This window comes from Etheostoma spectabile, chromosome 6, assembly GCF_008692095.1.
Source record: "Etheostoma spectabile isolate EspeVRDwgs_2016 chromosome 6, UIUC_Espe_1.0, whole genome shotgun sequence".
Lineage (NCBI taxonomy): Eukaryota > Metazoa > Chordata > Actinopteri > Perciformes > Percidae > Etheostoma > Etheostoma spectabile.
In genome coordinates, this window is record NC_045738.1 from 5234725 (window position 1) to 5240401 (window position 5677).

Consider the following 5677-nt stretch of genomic DNA (forward strand, 5'->3'; position numbering starts at 1 on the left):
CCTTGTTTGACTTCAACTGCCTGATTGTTATTTACTTCCAACACACACATATGCTTAGGGAACAAAGTCTTCTTTCAAAACCTTCACATACAATTGTACAACATAGGAACATTTGACACCTGCATTTAATCTAGTCTAAGCATTTGGAGCAGAGGGCCACTGTATCCATGGATATAGAAGAAGTTCCATATCTCACGAAGACTTTGACATGGGAAGTCAGGGATCGAACCCCCTACCTTGTGGTCACCTCCTGAGCCACAGACACTTACGTCCCATTTAAATATTCGGCTAAGGACTTCATCCTATTTTCTACAATATTGATTGCCTGGTTTTGAGGTCCTGATTCAACCAAACGCTCTCGAGTCCCATGATCACTTGTAACAACTGTAGAAGTTTACAGGCTGGCTATCTTTTTAGATGTCTCGTCGTCATTAGTTATATGGAGTGGTGGAAAGCAACAAAATGCATGTACTCACTTTACTGTATTGAGTAATTTTGCTGTTGTTGTTTTTTTTTTGTAAGATTATTTTTGGGGCATTTTTGGCCCCCACTTTAACAGGACACGTGAACACATAGAAGGGGAGAACGATATGCAGTAAAAGGCTGCAGGGCGGAACCGAACCCTTGCCCGCTGCGTCGAGGAGCAAACCTTCACAAAACCGTCACATACAATTGTACAACACAGGCAAATTTGACCCCTGCATTTAGTCTTTTCTAAGAATTTGGAGCAGTGGCCCACTGTATCAATAGATAAGGAAGAAGTTATATAGCTCACGAAGACTTCGACATGAGAAATCCGGGATCGAACCCCCTACCTTGTGTTTACCTCCTGAGCCTTAGACCCTTGTGTTCCATATAAATATTCTGCTAAGGACGTCATCCTATTTCCCACAATATTGATAGCCTGGTTTTCAGGCGCTTTAGCGATTCAATCAAACCCTCTGAGTCCCATGATCACTTGTAACAACATTAGAAGTTTACAGCTGGCTATCTTTTCACACGTCTCATCATTAGTTGTATGCAGTGGTGGAAAGCAACAAAATAAATGTACTCATTATACTGTATTGAGAAGTTTTGTTGTTGCAAGATCATTTTCGGTCTCTACTTTTACAGGACAGATGAACACATGTAAGGGGAGAACGACTTGCAGCAAAGGACCGCAGGTCGGAACCGAACCCAAGCCCGCTGCGGAACAAACGTTCCCACGTGGGCCCCCGCGGTTGTACGTCGAGGTTTGTCACCAAAAACTGCCCAAAAGCGAAGGTTCGAATCCCGTCACAGACGTTGCTGTTAGCGTTGAAATTAGGCTCCAGATGTTTACAGTTGCAGGGAACGATACTGACTTCACACATGGCATGAACGATAACTAAAAGAAAAGAGGTTGATACACACGTATGTTTAATACCACGTGTAATTTCCTCTGATTATCCCATGCAACTGAATGAAGTTCTTGTTTTTAATTTAAATATTATTAAAGGATAAATACAATCCAGCCAGGCTGTCACTGGTGGGGAAACGCGCCTCCTCATTGGCTCCTTTTCTAGAGAGACACTGGAGCTGTCATTGGCTGCTGGTTATTGGTGGCAACGAGCCCCCTCATTGGCCATTTCTAGGTAGTTAATAGCTAGGCCTACTCGGTCTGTCATTCGTTGGCCGTTGCTCGACACACAGCCGGCCGTACACCCATGCCGTACACCAACTGAGCTATCCGGGCGCCCTTGTTCGTATTTTCAGGTTGTTACGTTTGAGTGAAGTATTGTATTTCGCTACATTACAAATCCCACACGTTACTGAGTAAAAAAAAAAACTTATAAAAAAGTTGAAAAAAATTGCACTACAGTGACGAATTAACATCTAGGCTGCCTGCAGGCGCCAAGTGTTTCTGAACGCGATTGAGAACGACATGTTAATGAAGCAGGCGAGCGACGACGGTTCAGACTGTTTAGAAATGCTAGCTGAAACATCAAATTATGCTTTCCTAAACGAAAAGTCTTGGCCACATTTGAAAGACTGTTTTTTATTTAAATTAGGGCCAATAATGCCAGATGTGACCGCCAAAGGTGACTGGTAGCATTCATTCAACTCTACAACTAATCGGTGGAAGCATGTTTTGGTAAGTTGTGCGTACTTCCGACGAAGTTTTAATGACAATAGCAAATTGCCAATTAGCAAAAAAATGAGTGTTAAATGTTTCGTGCCATTGCTAATTATTGTCTAGCACTGGCAACACGTGGGACAACGTATAGGACACTAGCCTACATACGGGCTACGGCTACTTTGCAGTGTTGCCATGTCCGCTTATTCTAAGCGACTTTGGGCTTGTTTTTTTGTAAAGTCGCTTACAAATATTGGTAGTCGCGGGTTGCGGTTTTTTTGGGCTTGTCACTAAAGTGTAGTTGCTTATTTCATGTACCCCTGACTGCAGACCCGCAGACACGTTGAGGGGCGGGGTCAAACGTTTAACTCCGCCCAGTCTCCAACCGTCCACTACCCAACTCATTTAATACATGTGGGACTAGAAACCTTACTGGATGTGGCGAAATGCAACGTTTAACAAAATGAACTTAATTCTTGGGTTTTGATTTAATCTAATTATGAAATACAATATTGACACATTTCACAAAACTTAAATACTTCAATAATAAATTAAATATAAAAAGTAGAATATTGAATGTATATTACATAATCATTGCAACCTAATACTTTCTTAATGTTATCAAAATCAAACGATCGTGACACTATCATATATATCAGATATTATATAATGTTATATATGTGTATATTTATAATATACACTATAAATATATATATATATATATATATATATAATATAACACCAATAATTATGAAAATAAGTTTAATAACATATATACACCAAATAACAACAACAATAATTAGATTAATACTTTATTCATCCCACAGCGGGGATTTCCTTGTACAGCAGCAAACAAAACAAACAGATGAGTAACACAAAAGAAAATTATTTATCCATATATCTCATATAACGGCAGATCGCCTTCACACACCTGTTATCCTCTGCGGTCTTACACAATAAACTCGCTATAGAAGGAGACCACTGGTTGAGTTGTGGGCTCATTCACTGAAGACATCCTACACTGAAGACATATCTACACTGAAGACCTATCTCAACTGAAGACATATCTACCAAGACAGATCTACACTGGAGACATGATCTGAAACATATCTACACTAAGACATATCTACACTGAAGACATATCTACACAGACATATCTACCTAAAGACAGATCTACCGAAGACATATCTACACTGAAGACATCTCACTAAGACAGATCTACACTGAGACAGATCACACTGAGACAGTCTACCTGAGACAGATCTACCTGAAGACATATCGACACTGAAGACATATCTACACTGAAGACATATCTACACTAAGACAGATCTACACTGAAGACATATACACTAACATATCTACCCTAAGACAATCTCCAAAGACAGATCTACACTGAACATATCTAACTGAAGACATTATCTACCTAAACATCTACACTGAAGACATATCTACACTAAAGACAGATCTACACTAGACATCTCTACACTAAAGCAATCTACACTAAGACATCTCTACACTGAAGACATATCACACTAAAGACTATCTACACTGAAGACATATCTACTAAGCATACGATCTACACTGAAGACATTCTACACTAGACAGATCTACACTAAGACAGATCTACACTGAACATACTACACTAAAGACATATCTACACGAAAGACAGATCTACCTAAAGACAGATCTACACTAAAGCAGATCTACACTAAAGACAGATCTACCTAAGCAGCTACAGCAGCTATCATCCACACGCGAGTCATGGGCGCTAGCCCCTGCACTGGTCGCGCTAACCGCGCTATGCCTGGGGGGCAGAGACAAGATGTGCTGGGTGTTTGGATCTGAGCTCTCCTTCATCTCCTGGTTGCAGACGATTCAGAGACCGTCCATACACACAACGACTGGAACATTGTCCTTCAATGGAAATAATTTCCACACTTTCAGATTACTTGAGGCTAGCGTTAAGAAGGGAGTTAGCCTTCCATCCGAACCTCAGCTTCTCAACTTGTGCAGAACATTAAATAGACATAACAAGCTTTTTTTATTGTTTTTGAAAACTAAACAACTATAAAAGTCACACTTACTTCCATTATTTTTGACTAAAAAGGGCTGTCCGAAGCGTGGGTGCATACTGCTAAATTCACTCTGATATTGCGATGAAATGACAGGTCAAATGCTGGAGAGTTTAAAGGGGTTAAACGTTGAGGGGCGGGGTTAAACGTTTACCCCCGCCCCTCAACGTGTCTGCGGGTTCTGCAGTCAGGGCTTCTCGCTTATTGGGGCTTGTACACAGCATGTCCTTGCCGGCGCTCGATCCCGCCCCTTTCCCCAAAACACTATAGACAGCAGCGTTATTTCCCACCCCATCCTGCTTCTAATTGGCTCTGACCCAGATGGAAACGAGTACCAACCAATCAAGGCAGAGCAGGGCAGTCTGTTGTTTTCTGGTTAAAAATGCGCGAGTAGCGATTAATGGTGAGTGTACTGTAGAGAGTTTTTGGAGGAATAAATGCCCGGGATAAAGTGGGTGAAATCGGGAAGAAATATAACAAGACTGGGAGAAAGAAAAGGAGGAAAGAATGGATTCAACCCGTCGTGGGGAACAACTCAAAATCACTGTGAAAAAAGTGATTTCAAATCCCATCGTTTTCTAATGTTAATAATGTTAAAAGGTGGTTTAACTTACTCCTGTGGTCATTGTCCTAAGCTCAGGGGAGAAATAATAAACTCTAGCCTACCATGTGTACAGTTTACCAATCTGTCTACATGGATTGTAACACAGTTTTTATTATTTTTTCTCTTCCAGGATCTTAGGGGGCTACGTAGAAAGTCGCTTATTTTGGGCTTTGTTTTTCACAGGCCTGGTTGCGTATTTGTCTCGCAAGATCTGGCAACACTGCTACTTTGGTGTGTAGCTGCTAGTCTGGCTGTGAAAATAAGTCTCTGTTGAACAAATAGGCTGTGTCCCATTACATGTGCAGAGATATATGTTTGATGACCCTTTGTCCTATTTTCACTACATGAGTGATCCCCCCTCCCGTTTTACAGTTTGTAACTAAGTAACTTTTCCTTAAAGTACATTTTAAATTAACTAGGCTACTCATAATTTTTACTCGAGTAAAAGTCAGATAATTTCACTTGTAGGCCTACTTGAGTAATATTTCATCAAGGTACCTTTACAATATTTGAGTGCTTTTTCCACCTCCTAGATGAAAGATGAAACTCCTGTAACTGATGATCATTGATGCCCATCATTACATAAAATAGAGAAACAGTGTTTGTTGACTGTAAAAATCCGTTAGCTCTAGTGGATTTTACAGTCCGACACGACATCTGCTGGCTAATAAGGGCATTGCGGGCAACGAGGGTGTTAATGGAGGATGGCGGCTTCGAATAGATGTAACCACTTCAGTTCTTCCACACTTCCGATACAAGATAAAGCGGTGAACATTTTTATAAATACACTTAATATACTTAACTGTCTTTAAATACGTTGTGCTATGTGCCCAAGCACAATTCGGAAATATAAATCCGTTATTCAGCACGCGGGCCAGTGGCGCAATGGATAACGCGTCTGACTAC